The sequence below is a fragment of the Triticum urartu genome, chromosome 6A (genome assembly GCF_056163025.1).
Source record: "Triticum urartu cultivar PI428250 chromosome 6A, HENAU_Tu73, whole genome shotgun sequence".
Classification (NCBI taxonomy): domain Eukaryota; kingdom Viridiplantae; phylum Streptophyta; class Magnoliopsida; order Poales; family Poaceae; genus Triticum; species Triticum urartu.
This window is the reverse complement of record NC_141878.1, coordinates 131,751,112-131,768,483: the sequence shown is the minus strand read 5'-3', so window position 1 is coordinate 131,768,483 and position 17,372 is coordinate 131,751,112.

Here is a 17,372-nt window from a genome sequence, read left to right as displayed (position 1 = left end):
CGTGAAGTGGACAAGCTATTCTGGTCCCAGTTTAACGTTCCAGAGCATCCGCTTCCACTAACTGATCAGCTTGCCGAATGGGCCGAACTCAATAGATTGTTCGGACTTGCCATGAGGTCCATCATAGATCATCTATGGCCGGAAAAACCGAAGCCGGATAGTTATTTTAGCTTAGTGCAGCAGTTCCTTGGTGCGGTGCCACGCATCAATGCGATGAAGAGGTTGGTGTGCATAGAAGGCTCGTGAATGGCCTTTGCCCGTGTCAAAGCATACTGGGCGGAAATGGACGCTGCCACTGTTGCGGCACAAGGTTCGGCCAACGGCCGAGTGGCCGCCGAGCACTATTTTGAAGAAGTTCGTGAGGGTGCTCGTTTGATAGAGGCCCAGTGCTCGAAGAATATTATGTTTGAGTGACATGTATTTCCATTGTAAAAACAATGTTTTATTAATTTTATCAAGGCTGTATTTATACTTTTGCCCGAAAGTATTGTGATGCCTCCTGTGCGGCCATTTTATGTATACATGTGTATAACCTGAAAGATTGCAGTCGTCGGCTTCAGCCCCCACGCATATAATGTGGGGGTGTTCGCAGAAGACGCGTATTCACACTTAATCCAATGTCTTGGTCCTACTAAGGAGGTGAGAGCACAGCGAACTAGGAAATTGGACTATAATGCTTTAGCACTTTCACTTAGCCATAGGAGTTTGACAGTGGGGCTACAATATAGCCCCTGGTGGCGCCGCACTCACCCGAGTTCGGGGTGCGTACATGCCCGGCTGGGAAATGGCCCTTTGTTAAGGCGAAGGAATTCTAGGATTCCGATAGGTCATCGAGTGGTTGACCAGTCTCGTGCTATATCATGACAGTCAGTTTTCGGCTTTCTCTATTGAGGTGCTCGTCCGGATGAACCAGTGCACAATCGCAGTAGTTCTCCTGGTGCCGCCTTAGCCGATAGAGCGGAACGTAAGGCAACAAAACACAGGACCCGGGCAAACCCAACATTTGACCCAAGACATGATTCGGATCTGATGCATATAAGGCCAAACTCGCGACGCCGAACACTCCCTAAGGTATTCGGTATTTATGGTGTAAACCGGGCCTAAATAGTGCCCTTTGTAAGACGCCCCTAATGTCCAGGTACGTGCATTGTTCTGACGTGGCCACATGCCAAGACGTCAGCATCCTTCTCAATTGTACTGAGAATCCGAGGGATGTGTATCAACAAGAGACAGTAAAAAAGGTTGACTCATGGTCTTAACCTAAAAAGAATCCTTGGAACGGGTCCCTGCTGCACGTCTGCGCCTGTATCTCTGTTGTGCCGTATCCTGGACGGGTGTAGCACGATTGTCATCTGTAAGAGAGAGGAACTTCGGTGAAAAGTTATCGTGCAAAAAGGTGGGTTTGAAGAAACCATCTACAGTTCAAGATGAGTAAAAATTGCCACTTGTCTGCGTGCGTTGAGCCCCTTGTATTTCTAATAGGGGTGTGGCCATCAAACCTGTATGAATTTCATATAGCTGCGCTGGACTCGTCTTAACCGTGTCCGTGGTCTTGACGACCTATCGAATGCTTTAGTTGGTGAGGCCGTTTTAGTGTGCGGCTGCCAAGGCAGCCGCAGTCTCTTCGGCGCGCAGGGATCGCTCAATATTTCCATTTACTGTTATGATGCCACATGGACCGGGCATCTTAAGTGTGAGGGAAGCGCAATGCGGTATTGCATTAAAGCGAGCGAAAGCTTCGCGTCCAAGTAGTGCTTGATAGCCACCTTGGAACGGAGCAACATGGAAGGTTAAATTTTCGCTACGGAAGTTATCGGGGAAGCCGAATATAACCTCTAGTAGCAGGGAGCCCATGCAATGAGCCCCTGGGCCTGGCGTTACTCCTCTAAAGGTAGTATTGTTGTGGCGAATTTTCGTTTGGTCTATCCCCGTTTTGCGGATTGTGTCCTGATATATCAGGTTTAAGCTGCTGCCGCTGTCCATCAGGACTCGTGTGAAGTGGTATCCGTCAATTATTGGATCTAATACCAAGGCAGCCCACCCTGTGTTCCGAATACTTGCTGAGTAATCCTGATGGTCGAAGGTGATCGGTTGAGACGGCCAGTGGCAGAACTCCGCGGTGATAGGCCCTTGGGCATGTTTCACTGGGAGTGCCGCTTTGGTTCCCCCTTTATCACGTCTAACACGTTTACCGTTTTGACTTCTGGTGGAAATTTCTTCTGTTCCCCAGTGTTTTTCTTGCGAGGCTCATCCTCGTCTTCGCTTGGTGTATCCTGCCCCTTATGTTCGGTGTTGAGCTTGCCGGACTGCTTGAAGACCCAACATTCTCTGTGGGTATGATTTGCAGGTTTATCGGGGGTGCTATGGATTTGACATATTTGGTCCAGAATTTTGTTTAAGCTGGACAGTTCATCTCTGGCACCTTTAGAGGGCGGCTTTTGCTGACCTGGCCGAGAGCTTCTAAACCTGGCGTTTACCGCCGTGCTCTTCGGGCTGTCTTCTTTATTCTGGCGCTTATTATTTTTGCTGCGTCGTGATTTCCCATTTCCATCTCTAACTTCAGATGTACTTGGGTCGCTGGTGCTACACCGGGCTAGCCAGCTGTCCTCGCCCACGCAAAAGCGGGTCATGAGGCTTGTTAATGCTGCCATTGTTCTCGGCTTTTCTTGGCCGAGGTGCCTGGCAAGCCATTCGTCTCGGACGCTGTGCTTAAAGGCTACCAAGGCCTCGGCGTCCGGACAATCGACTATTTGGTTCTTTTTTGTAAGAAACCTGTTCCAAAGCTTTCGGGCTGACTCTCCGGGTTATTGAGTTATATGACTTAAATCGTCTGCATCCAGTGGTCGGACATATGTCCCTTGAAAATTTGCCCGAAAGGCGTCTTCGAGCTCTTCCCAGCTTCCAATGGAGCTTTCGGGGAGGCTTTTAAGCCAGTGCCGAGCTGGCCCTTTGAGCTTGAGGGGTAAATACTTGATGGTGTGGAGATCATCTCCTTGAGCCATATGGATATGGAGGATATAGTCCTCAATCCAGACCCCAAGGTCTGTTGTTCCGTCGTATGCCTCTATGTTTACGGGTTTGAATCCCTCTGGAAATTCATGGTCCAGCACCTCATCGGTGAAACATAGGGGGTGTGCGACACCCCTGTATCTGGGTACCGTGGTGTTCAGATGTTTGTTGTGTTGCATCGTATGCTGGAGCGCGCTTGCGTGGTCCATAAATGGATCTGGTTGCACCGTCTTTTTGATGCAAGCCCTCACGTGGGTCGCGTATTGGCTTATGTGCGGCATTGTTCGCCGCTTTATGTTGGCCGTGAGGTCGTCTATCCGACCGGATGGCCATTTCAATTTTTGGTTGCGGGGGATCTAAGGCCTCCTCATCGAATTCCGGTAGCAACTTCCGCTTCGGGTAGCTCTTGGTGTGGCGATTACTGCCATACTTCGCTGCTGTGTTGAGTACTTCACTCCATTTGATTTTGAGTGTGTCTTGTGCAGCCTTGAGCCTTTGCTTCTGTTTTTTCAGACTCCTCGCCATGGCAACAAGCCTTTGGTGGGCATTACGTTGCTCCTGGCGCCTGTCTGGTGTGATGTCGTCCGGACTGTTATCTTCGACGTGGTTGGGTTGTTCGGCTTGATTTTCCGTGTTACCGTGGTCGGGCAATGGTTCACCCTGCTCTAACACTGGGTCTATGTGATCGTTATTTCTGCCGGGGTGGGATTTGGGGCGGCGTTTACGCTGCCGCTTTGACTGCTGCTCGAGGGAACCACACGTCGCTGCGTCCTTCCGTTCCTCATCATTATTTGCTTTGGGTGTGTCCACCATGTATACGTCATGTGATGAAGTGGGCGTCCAGTGCCCTGTGAGCAGTGGTTCCTCTTCAACTCCTGCATCGTCGTCCATATGGTCGATGTCTTCGGAGTCGAAGTCGAGCGTGTCGGTTAAGTCATCGACGGTGGCTACTAAGTGGGTGGTGGGTGGGCGGCAAATTTCTTCGTCATCCGCATCCCAATCCTGCCGGACGTAGTTCGGCCAGGATTCTCCTGACAAGGAGAGAGACCTTAATGAGTTCAGTATGTCGCCGAAGGGCGAGTGCTGGAAAATATCCGCGGAGGTAAACTCCATGATTGGCGCCCAATCAGATTCGATAGGCACAGGCGTAGGCGGTTCGGAGTCCGTGGCCGGAGAAGGATCTGACAGTTTGGCAGCACGGCTCTCGTGAAGGGTAAGGCCGATATTCGGCTCGATCGCCGCTGAGGGTACAGCCTCCGTGACGGGGTCCATCCACCCGTCCATGGATGGCGCAACTGGCTCCGAATTGAGGCTCGGAGCGGCTACCGGTGCGATTTCCCGAGCCGCTCCGAGCCTTAATTCGGAGCCAGTTGCGCCATCCATGGACGGGTGGATGGACCCCGTCAAGGAGGCCGTACCCTCAGCGGTGATCGAGCCGAATATTGACCTTACCCTTCACGAGAGCCATGCTGCCAAACTGCCGGATCCTTCTCCGTCCACGGACTCTGAACCACCTGCGCCCGTGCCTATTGAATCCGATTGGGCGCCGATCATGGGAGTTCGGGTAGGGGGTCCCAAACTGTGCGTCTAAGGCCGATGGTAACAGGAGGCATGGGACACGATGTTTTACCTAGGTTCGGGCCCTCTTGATGGAGGTAAAACCCTACGTCCTGCTTGATTTATTCTTGATGATATGAGTATTACAAGAGTTGATCTACCACGAGATTGGAGAGGCTAAACCCTAGAAGCTAGCCTATGGTATGATTGTATCTTGTCCTACGGACTAAAACCCTCCAGTTTATATAGACACCGGAAAGGGCTAGGGTTACACAAGGTCGATTGCAAAGGAGGAGATATACATATTCGTATTGCCTAGCTTGCCTTCCACGCCAAGTAGAGTCCCATCCGGACACGAGACGAAGTCTTCAATCTTGTATCTTCATAGTCTAACAGTCCGGCCAAAGGATATAGTCCGGCTGTCCGGAGACCCCCTAATCCAGGACTCCCATAGTAGCCCCTGAACCAGGCTTCAATGACGATGAGTCCGGCGCAGTATTGTCTTCGGCATTGCAAGGTGGGTTCCTCCTCCGAATACACCATGGAAAAATTTGAATACAAGGATAGTGTCCGACCCTGCAAAATAAGTTCCACATACCACCGTAGAGAGAATAATATTTCCACAAATCTAATCAGCTGACTTGTTTTGGCAACATGACATTATGCCATGGCCCGGTGATTATTCGAGCCGTTTCCTTTAACTAGCCCCGCACATAACGCGAGGCAGTTTTTTGACACGTCTTGTCAAAGCAAAGATCGTGTCCCCCTTATTACGGGATTCTCATCAATACGGGCGTGGGTAACCCAACCGCGCCTAGGACTCCTAGATTTTAGGCAAGTCCCAAACGGCCACGAGGAGGACGCTTGATATTCACCCTCTTTATAAAGGGTCAAGGTCTTTACTTTTTTCCTCCCGTGCTCAATCGAATCCTTCCCCCGCCTCGAGTTCTAACACCCAAAGCCCAGGTCAGGTGCTTCAGACCTTCAATCATGTCCGGATACAGCCTCCAGGGCCGGTGGATGCCCTCCTCCGTCACGGAAGAGGATATCAAGAAGTTGAGGGAGGCAAGATACTTGACCGCCGAAGTCTCGCATCGGCTGCCCGCCCGAGGGCAGGTCGTCCCTACTCCCGAACCCAACGAAGACATCATGTTCATTTCCCACTTCCTCCGAGGACTAGGCCTCACTTTGGATCCCTTCGTAAGGGGTTTGATGTTCTATTACGGGCTTGATTTCCTTGATCTAGCCCCGGATTCCTTTCTCCACATCTCAGCATTTATTGTCGTATGTGAGGCCTTCCTTCGCATTACCCCTCACTTCGGCCTGTGGCTCAAGACCTTTGATGTGAAGCTGAAGACGGTCGAGGGGCAGTACGCAGCGTGCAGAGGTGCATTAATAAGCAAGATTGTTGGAGCTCCGTGGCCAAAAGGTTCCTTTCCAGAGGTGTCCGGATTATGGCAAAGGTCGTGGTTCTACATCACCGCTCCCAGAAGTGCCAAGTGGGTAGCTCCCCCCGCCTTTCGCTCGGGCCCTCCACCATAACTGATGTCATGGATCAGCAGGGGGCTGAGCTGGGGTCTAGCCAAGGACGTGCCCATACTGCATAGCCGCATCTGGGTCTCTTCGAGGGAGATTTTAGTTTGGTTATGGTAGTGCAAGTCATGCTGGTTCGTCAAGTCCAGCCTTGCAAACGCCGGCCCCTCCGTTTATGGGAATTCAACCCAGAAGGACCGCGCGCTATTCAGAGTTTCCTCAGCCTGACGCATGAGGAGATGTGCAAGTCATTCTTCGGACCCCAGATAAAGTGTCCAGACACCTCCGAGGACGTGGGCCTGAGCAGCAACCGCACCGCGGCCCAAGTAAGTAACCCTCTAGCCGAACACACTCTCTTTCTTTTATCAGGACATCATTCTAAAGGATTGCTCTTTGACCAGGACTAGATAGCAAAAGAGAAGATGATCCGGTGTTCGGCTCCCCTTCCCGAAGGCTTGGATAATCCGGTGCTGGAAAAGATGCTCGAGCCAGCACCTTGCCTGGTGCCCGCAAAGGAAGATGAAGGGGGGAGCAAAGAGGGCCAAAGCGGGCCTCCACCGCTATCTGTTCCAACCGAGGGAACGAGCGCCTTCGTGAGGGAGGATAGCCAAGAGAAGGAGTATGACACTCCTTCGCCCCGGGGGATGAAGAGGACTACCTCTGATGATCCGGAAACCAAGGTTTCCAAACGCGAGAAGAAAACTCCACCAGAGGATCCCGTCTAGGGGGGGTGCTTTCGCCGCACAAAGCTCGTACGGGGATCAACCTCTAACGGGTCGTAAGTGATCAAAATTTACTTAATAGTAGAGATATTCTACCTTACTTCTGAGGAAAATAATCAAAGCGTTTATCTTGCAGTTCGGATCTTAGCCCTTCTCAACAGAGCTCGTCTTTAGGGGACCTTCTTCCGGAGATGATGGAGAGCGAAATGCCTCCCCCAGACTCCCCCGCTCAAGAAGCGGGTGACCTTGAAGTATCGTCATGGAGGGCCTCTCCGGATCCGGTGAGGCCAGAAGATAATCCCATAGTCACCCGAAGTCCCCAGCATCCGGCTCTTGAAGAGGGCAGACAAAAGAGTCCGGCGCCGTCTGGTATGCGGTCGGACGCACTGAGGGATCGGCTGAAGCGAGCGACCATCTCGAAAGAACACTGTACGTTAATGGGTACAGTGATGGAAAGGATCTCGTCCGCCGAAAGTGGGTTGCATGACGCCTTTATGAGTCTACTAACGGGCTTTGAGGTACGTAAAATGATATACCTTTGTGATGGTACCGCACATTTTTAGGTGTGCCCGGTGTAGATAGTAGCCCCTGAGACTCTTGTTGTCACCAAGAACGGTGGCAAATAGAGGATCGTAGTCCTAGGTAATAACCATACCACCTTTATGTGCAGGTGGTGGAAGCTCCGGTGGCTAGCCGGACTCATGAATTTGCCGAACTAAAGCGGCAACTGGATGCGGCGGATGCCGACATCGATCTTGTTAACAAGCGGCTTGGTGAAGCACAGGGTAAGTGATATTTTCTGGTGAATGTCACATAGTAAGAGCAGCATGATGCCGGTATCTTTAATATGTTGTGACTGCAGATGGAGCTGCCACCTTGGAGACCCTTCGGGCGGACCTTGCCCGAGCCAAAGAACAAGCAAGGAGTAGTAACGCGGCTGCTTTGAAGGCGGCCGAAGAGTTAGGAGACGAGAAGGCCGCGCATTGCGAGAGGAAAGAGAAAATGGCCAAGTGGCTATAGAGTTAAAAGATACTGCCGACCGTTGTCAGGTCCTTGAAGAAGAAAACCGAACGAAGGCGACGGACCTCGAAAAGGCCACGATGGCGACCAAGGACACCCACTCTGCCATGAGAGCGAAGAAGGAGGAGCTGTGTGAAGCCAGTGATATTGTGGCTGGGAAGCCCTTTTTGCTGCGGAGGAAGTTCGGAGATCCGTGGTACACCCCTCTGGATCGGCTGTGGAGTTCGGCAGACGCATATCTGGATTTGACGGCGAGTACTGTTGATGTGGCCGAATACTTCCGAGATCAAACAGATCGTGAAGTGGACAAGCTATTCTAGTCGCAGTTTAACGTTCCAGAGCGTCCGCTTCCACTAACTGATCAGCTTGCCGAATGGGCCGAACTCAATAGATTGTTCGGACTTGCCATGAGGTCCGTCGTAGATCATCTGTGACCGGAAAAACCGAAGCCAAATAGCTATTTCAGCTTAGTGCAACAGTTCCTTGGTGCGGTGCCGCGCATCAATGCGATGAAGAGGTCGGCGTGCATAGAAGGCTCGTGAATGGCCTTTGCCCGTGTCAAAGCATACTGGGCGGAAATGGATGCTACCACTGTTGCGGCGCAAGGTTCGGCCATAGGCCGAGTGGCCGCCGAGCACTATTTTGAAGAAGTTCTTGAGGGTGCTCGTTTGATAGAGGCCCAGTGCTCGAAGAATATTATGTTTGAGTGACATGTATACCCATTGTAAAAACAATGTTTTATTAATTTTATCAAGGTTGTATTTATACTTTTGCCCGAAAGTATTGTGATGCCTCCTGTGCGGTTGTTTTATGTATACATGTGTATAACCTGAAAGATTGCAGTCGTCGGCTTCAGCCCCCACGCATATAATGCGGGGGTGTTCGTAGAAGACGCGTATTCACATTTAATCCAATGTCTTGGTCCTACTAAGGAGGCGAGGGCACAACGAACTAGGCAACCGGACTATAATGCTTTAGCACTTCCACTTAGCCATAGTAGTTTGACAGTGGGGCTACTATATAGCCCCTGGTGTCGCCGCACTCACCCGAGTTCGGGGTGCGTTCATGCCCGGCCGGGAAACGGCCCTTCGTTAAGGCGGAGGAATTCTAGGATTCCGATAGGTCATCAAGTGGTTGACCAATCTCGCGCTATATCATGACAGTCAGTTTTCAGCTTTCTCTACTGAGGTGCTCGTCCGGATGAACCAGGGCACAATTGTAGTAGTTCTCCTGGTGCCGCCTTAGCCGATAGAGCGAAACGTAAGGCAGCAAAACACAGGAGCTGGAAAAACCCAACATTTGACCCAAGACATGATTCGGAGCTGATGCATATAAGGCCAAACTCGCGACGCCGAAAGCTCCCTAAGGTATTCAGTCTTTATGGTGTAAACCGGGCCTAAATAGTGCCCTTTGTAAGAAGCCCCTAATGTCCAGGTACGTGCATTGTTCTGACGTGGCCACATGCCAGGACGTCAGCATCCTTCTCAATTGTACTGAAAATCCGAGGGATGTGTATCAACAAGAGACAGTAAAAAAGGTTGACTCATGGTCTTAACCTAAAAAGAATCCTTGGAACGGGTCCCTGCTGCACGTCTGCGCCTGTATCTCTGTTGTGCCGTATCCTGGACGGGTGTAGCATGATTGTCATCTGTAAGAGAGAGGAACTTAGGTGAAAAGTTGTCGTGCAAAAAGGTGGGTTTGAAGAAACCATCTATAGTTCAAGATGAGTAAAAATTGCCACTTGTCTACGTGCGTTGAGCCCCTTGTATTTGTAATAGGGGTGTGGCCATCAAACTTGTATGAATTTCATATAGCTGCGCGAGACTCGTCTAACCGTGTCCATGGTCTTGACGACCTATCGAATGCTTTAGTTGGTGAGGCCGTTTTAGTGTGCGGCTGCCAAGGCAGCCGCACTCTCTTCGGTGCGTAGGGATCGCTCAATATTTCCATTTACTGTAATGATGCCACGTGGACCGGGCATCTTAAGTGTGAGGAAAGTGTAATGCAGTATTGCATTAAAGCGAGCAAAAGCTTCACATCCAAGTAGTGCTTGATAGCCACCTTGGAACGGAGCAATGTGGAAGGTTAAATTTTCGCTATGGAAGTTATCGGGGAAGCCGAATATAACCTCTAGTAGCAGGGAGCCCGTGCAATGAGCCCCTGGGCCTGGCGTTACTCCTCTAAAGGTAGTATTGTTGTGGTGAATTTTCATTGGGTCTATCCCCATTTTGCGGATTGTGTCCTGATATATCAGGTTTAAGCTACTGCCGCCATCCATCAGGACTCGTGTGAAGTGGTATCCGTCAATTATTGGATCTAATACCAAGGCAGCCCACCCTACGTTCCGGATACTTGCTGAGTAATCCTGATGGTCGAAGGTGATCGGTTGAGACGGCCAGTGGCAGAACTCCGCGGTGGTAGGCCCTTGGGCATGTTTGATTGGGAGTGCCGCTTTGGTTCTCCCCTTTATCACGTGTAACACGTTTACTATTTTGACTTCTGGTGGAAATTTCTTCTGTTCCCTAGTGTTCTGCTTGTGAGGCTCATCCTCGTCTTCGCTTGGTGTATCCTGCCCCTTATGTTCGGCGTTGAGCTTGCCGGACTTCTTGAAGACCCAACATTCTCTGTGGGTATGATTTGCAGGTTTATCGGGGGTGCTATGGATCTGACATATTTGGTCCAGAATTTTGTTTAAGCTGGACAGTTCATCTCTGGCACCTTTAGAGGGCGACTTTTGCTGACCTGGCTGAGAGCTTCTCAACCCGGCGTTTACTGCCGTGCTCTTCAGGCTATCTTCTTTATTTCGGCGCTTATTATTTTTGCTGTGTCGTGATTTCCCGTTTCCATCTCTAACTTCGGATGTACTTGGGTCGCTGGTGCTGCATCGGGCTAGCCAGCTGTCCTCGCCCGCACAAAAGCGGGTCATGAGGCTTGTTAATGCTGCCATTGTTCTCGGCTTTTCTTGGCCGAGGTGCCTGGCAAGCCATTCGTCTCGGACGCTGTGCTTAAAGGCTGCCAAGGCCTCGGCGTCCAGACAATCGACTATTTGGTTCTTTTTTGTAAGAAACATGTTCCAAATTTTTCGGGCTGACTCTCCCAGTTGTTGACTTATATGACTTAGATCGTCTGCATCCGGTGGTCGGACATATGTCCCTTGAAAATTTGCCCGAAAGGCATCTTCGAGCTCTTCCCAGCTTCCAATTGAACTTTCGGGGAGGCTTTTAAGCCAGTGCCGAGCTGGCCCTTCGAGCTTGAGGGGTAAGTACTTGATGGCATGGAGATCATCTCCTCGAGCCATATGGATATGGAGGATATAGTCCTCAATCCAGACCCCAAGGTCTGTTGTTCCGTCGTATGCCTCTATGTTTACGTGTATGAATCCCTCTGGAAATTCATGGTCCAGCACCTCATCGGTGAAACATAGGGGGTGTGCGGCACCGCGGTATCTGTGTGTACCATGGTGTTCAGATGTTTGTTGTGTTGCATCGTATGCTGGAGCGCGCTTGCGTGGTCCATAAATGGATCTGGTTGCGTCGTCCTTTTGATGCAAGCCCTCGCGTAGGTCGTGTATTGGCTTATGTGCAGCGTTGTTCACCGCTTTATGTTGGCCGTGAGGTCGTCTATCCGGCCGGATGGCCATTTCAATTTTTGGTTGCGGGGGATCTAAGGCCTCCTCATCGAATTCTGGTAGCAACTTCCGCTTCGGGTAGCTCTTGGTGTGGCGATTACTGCCGTACTTCGCTGCTGTGTTGAGTACTTCACTCCATTTGATTTTGAGTGTGTCTTGTGTAGCCTTGAGCCTTTGCTTCTGTTTTTTAAGACTCCTCGCTGTGGCAACAAGCCTTTGGTGGGCATTACGTTGCTCCTGGCGCCTGTCCGGTGTGATGTCGTCCGAACTGTTATCTTCGACGGGGTTGGGTTGTTCGGCTTGATTTTCCGTGTTACCGTGGTCGGGCAATGGTTCACCCTGCTCTAACGCTGGGTCTATGTGATCGTTGTTTCTGCCGGGGCGGGATTTGGGGCGGCGTTTACCCTGCTGCTTTGACTGCTGCTCGAGGGAACCACCCGTCGCTGCGTCCTTCCGTTCCTCGTTGTTATTTTCTTTGGGTGTGTCCACCATGTATACGTCATGTGATGAAGTGGGCGTCCAGTGCCCTATGAGCAGTGGTTCCTCTTCGACTCCTGCATCGTCGTCCATACCGTCGATGTCTTCGGAGTCGAAGTCGAGCGTGTCGGTTAAGTCATCGACGGTGGCTACTAAGTGGGTGGTGGGTGGGCGGCAAATTTCTTCGTCATCCGCATCCCAATCCTGCCGGACGTAGTTCGGCCAGGATTCTCCTGACAAGGAGAGAGACCTTAATGAGTTCAGTATGTCGCCGAAGGGCGAGTGCTGGAAAATATCTGCGGAGGTAAACTCCATGATCGGCGCCCAATCGGATTCGATATGCACAGGCGCAGGCGGTTCGGAGTCCGTGGCCGGAGAAGGATCCGACAGTTTGGCAGCACGGCTCTCGTGAAGGGTAAGGTCGATATTCGGCTCGATCGCCGCTGAGGGTACGGCCTCCGTGACGGGGTCCATCCACCCGTCCATGGATGGCGCAACTGGCTCCGAATTGAGGCTCGGAGCGGCTACCGGTGCGATCTCGTGAATACGGTCTGATGATAGAGCTAAATCGTACTCATCATGACCGCGCGGCGCACAAGGCAGGGGCTCGAATCCGTCGAAGATCAAGTCTCCGCGGATGTCGGCCGTGTAGTTTAAGCTTCCAAACCTGACCTTGTGGCCAGGGGCGTAACTTTCGATCTGCTCCAGATGGCCAAGCGAGTTGGCCCGTAGTGCGAAGCCGCCAAACACAAAGATCTGTCCGGGGAGAAAAGTCTCATCCTGGACTGCATCGCTATCGATGATTGTAGGAGCCATCAAGCCTAACGGTGATGACATAGAGGAGATCTCAATGAAAGCACCAATGTCGGTGTCAAAACCGGCGGATCTCGGGTAGGGGGTCCCGAACTGTGCGTCTAAGGCGTATGGTAACAGGAGGCAGGGGACACGATGTTTTACCCAGGTTCGGGCCCTCTTGATGGGGGTAAAACCCTACGTCCTGCTTGATTTATTCTTGATAATATGAGTATTACAAGAGTTGATCTACCACGAGATCGGAGAGGCTAAACCCTAGAAGCTAGCCTATGGTATGATTGTATGTTGTCCTACGGACTAAAACCCCCCGGTTTATACAGACACCGAAAAGGGCTAGGGTTACACAAGGTCGGTTACAAAGGAGGAGATATACATATCCGTATTGCCTAGCTTGCCTTCCACGCCAAGTACAGCCCCATCCGGACACGAGATGAAGTCTTCAATCTTGTATCTTCATAGTCTAACAGTCCGGCCAAAGGATATAGTCCGGCTGTCCGGAGACCCCCTAATCCAGGACTCCCTGACCAAGGATCATGACGAGTGAAGGCTCCCTCAAAGATGTTAGAATCCTGTCCTAGATAACTTTTGATGAGCTCAAGCTATATACACGACTAAACTAATCTTTGGACAGATGAGCACATATGATGTATTTCGCCTAAGCATCCAGTTGAGTGAATCTAGGAATGTCATCAACACTAACATTTTTACACAACTCCGACACACCCTGTTCAGTGACAATCCACAGATCATAATCCGTTGCTTGGATATGTTTGCACAACATAATCTTCTAGTAGGGGTAGTCCATGCCATCGAAGATTGGGCACACAGTAGAGACCTTGATCATACCTGCGGTTGACATAACTAAAACTCCAGGTGCTTAAACCAAAATCATACATAACAAGGGAGTACCTTGCTCTAATACCAATTGAAAGTGCAGGTTATCACCTAGGGAGTGAATGGGAGATTTCTAGAAATTTGTCAAATTCTGATGAATTTGATGAATATCAAAGTGAAGAAATAGAAACGGAGGTGAGACTAAATAATTACAAAGAAGTAAAGCATGTATACATGATAGATGTGACTAAAGAACATGTAGTCATATATACATTCAAGCATAAACATGATGAACTAAAGAAATGAAAGGCATCAAGATGAAAGCCTTCAGTTCAAAATCTTTAGTATGCAGAACACAAATTCTTCAACAACGGAAGTACTAAAAGTAAAGGGATGCCAAATTTGAAACCAGGTTGGATCAATGATGACACAGTGATTTGGTAGACCGGTTCCAGTTGATGTATAACTATACCTCTCGTTGGAGCGGCTCGAGATTTGAAAGGATCGAGAAGAGGGGTCTAGAGAGGGGGTGATTAGACCCTTAACAAGTAAAAGTGGCAATTTTTAGTTTCTTCAAGTTAAGGTGGAGTTTAACAAAAGTTGATGGGCACATAATACATCTCAAGCAAGCATGATAAGAGTATAGGCCGCGAAAAGTGTAAAGCCTGCAATGTGCAAGAATGTAAAGGGATGGGATTGGAGTGTGCAAACACAATGGAGATGCGGAGATTTTTGGCGTGGTTCCGATAGGTGGTGCTATCGTACGTCCATGTTGATGGAGACTTCAACCCAAGAAGGGTAATGGTTGCGGGAGTCCACAGAGGGCTCCACCCACGAAGGTTCCACGAAGAAGAAACCTTGTCTATCCCACCATTGCCATCGCCCATGAAGGACTTGCCTCACTCGGGTAGATCTTCATGAAGTAGGCGATCTCCTTGCCCTTACAATCTTCTTGGTTCAACTCCACATCATGCCGGAGGATCCCAAGAGACACCTAACCAATCTAGGAGACACCACTCTCCAAAATGCAATAGACAATGTGTTGATGATGAACTCCTTGCTCTTGTGATTCAAATGATAGTCTCCCCAACACTCAACTCTCTCTCACACATATTTGTCTATGATGGAAGAAGGATTTGAGTGGAAAGCAACTTGGGGAAGGCTAGAAATCAAGGTTCAAATGGTTGGAATGAAATCTCTTGATCTCAACACATGAGTTGGTGGTTCTCTCTTAGAAAATGGAAGGTGGAAGTGTAGGCACGTTCTGGTGGCTCTCTTACAAATGAAGAGGGGTGGAGGGGTATATATAGCCTCCACACAAAATCCAACTGTTACACACTTTTGGTCCATCTCGGTGGCACCGATCAGTACAAAAATATGAATGTTAGGAATCTCGGTGGGACCGACTGGAACAACTCAGTTGGACGGATGTGCTAGGGCTTAGGGCAAACTTCATCTCGGTGGCGCCGATTGCATCAACTCAGTGGGCCTGAAGTGAAGCAATAAGCAACAGAGAATCTGTCAAGCCAACTCAGTGTGACCAATTGCAACATCTTGATGAGACCGAAATAACTACAACAAGTTAGATGGAGTTTTGAAGGCCATCTCGGTGAGACTGAGATCCGTATCGGTGTGAGCGAATCATTAGGGTTTCTGGCAGTGGCTATGTCAAATGAACTCGGTGGCTCCGGGTAGAAAGAATCGGTTGGGCCGGGTTTGGGTTTTAGGTTTGGACATATTTGGAAAGAGAAAGTGGTTGAGGGTTTTGGAGCTATATCACTAAGCACTTTGAGCAAGTAGACCATTAATCAACACCTCATCCCCTTTTAATGGTATTGGCTTTCCTATGGACTCAATGTGATCCTGGATCACTAAAAATAGAAATGAAGAGTCTTGAGCTTTTGCCAATCTTTGTCCTTAGCATCTTGAAGGGTTTCCACATACTCTTGTCCTTGCCACGCCACTGTTGAACTCATTTGAAGTATACTAGATGAAACTATTAGTTCAACAAGAAATATGTTGACATTAATTACCAAAATCACCCAGGGAGCACTTGTGCTTTCAATCTCCCCAATTTTTGCAATTGATGACAACATACATCAAAGCTTCAAGTAAATGATATGAAGAGTAGTAAGTAAAGCTTTGGAAGAACATGTAACATGCATAAGCTCCCACTACATGTGTGCAATCAAGTAAAGATAGGAGTGAACAACATGTGAATGCACATCATGACAAGGCAAGAAATGAGTTACATGTATCTTGGCTATATGCATCAGAGCAAAGGATTAAGTGAGATGTACCTTCATGTTTATGAATCCCTCTTGCAAACAATATGTGCAAAAGCAAGAGATAATCATACACATGAGTGTAATGCATATACTTACCTTGTGGTTCTTGAGTTGATTCTTGAAGAGGCAATCTTGAGAAAATAAGGTTAAATAACACAAGAAAACTCCAAGCAAGAAAGATTCAAAGATCCACAAGAATACCAAGATTGGGATGACATGTAATAGGTGAGTACCACAAAGTGAGTACTTCTTTTAAATATAGACATGTCCCCAAGGACTTAAAGATTTGTAATAAGTTCTAAGGATTTTTCTCCCCTTAAGCATTGACTCTCTCTCCCTAAATCTAAAAATGGATAATGGGAGAAGGTAGGGTAAGATAAAATCAAAGAAGGAATGCATAAACCAGATTAGACATGAATGAGATCCAAAAAGAATATATCAAGAAAAATATTAACATGTCTTTCCCCTCTCAAAGACATGTGACTTATCTCCTCTTATAACATAGCATCTCTCTTCCTTTCTTAGAAGAGTTTTGTAATAGTAGGCTTTGATGTGCTCTCTCTCCCCCCTTGGCATCAATTTCTAGGCAGGGTAGGTTTCATGAGTATGAGTCAAGTGAGTATGATACTTGAGAGACATAAGCAAGAAAAATGTAGCACATAATGCAGATAGAGGGAAAAATCATTGAGTGGAGCTGAAGGAAATAGGCAATATAAGATGACAGAAAAGTTTTCCCAGCAATGAAATCGGCTGCACCGATCTGTTTCAATCGGTGACTCCGAGATAATAGAGCCATTGAAGGTGCTCATCAGTGAAACCAAGGTAGTACGTTTCGGTAGAACCAATGAACTTGTCGGATTTCGGGTTCCGGCAGACCCTTGAGGTTCGAACACTGGGGTGCGCGCGGAGACTTCGCCCCCTACCTACCTGCACCCCTCCACCATGCTAGGATCTAAACTAAGGAAAGAACAACACAAGAGACACAGGGTTTATACTGGTTCGGGCCACCGTTGTGGTGCAATACCCTACTCCAGTGTGTGGTGTGGTGGATTGCCTCTTGGGCTGATGATGATGAACAATACAAGGGTGAACAGCCTCGCGAGGGTCTGTTCTTGGCTGGGGAGATGAACTGCTCGGAGGAGTTCAGTCACCTTTCTCTCTCTCTCTCTCTTTGCTTTCCTCCAACTGACCGACCCTGATTTCGACCCCAGCTTGTTTCTGGGTTGGCTGATTCTCGATCCCCCCCTACCCTGGGGGTGGCTAGTCCTATTTATAGAGGCCCTGGTCCTCTCCCCAAATATTGAGCGGGAAGGGAGCCAACAATGGCGGGCTAATTTGAAGGGGGACAGCAAGTATCAGCTATCCTAACAAAAGCAGTCTTCGCCTGTGCAAAGCTGGTGATGACGCCGTCTTGGGCTCCACGGTGACCTCCATCTTGTAGTCCTCCTGGTCTTGGTCTCGTTGCACCGAAATGGCAACCTTTGCCTGATG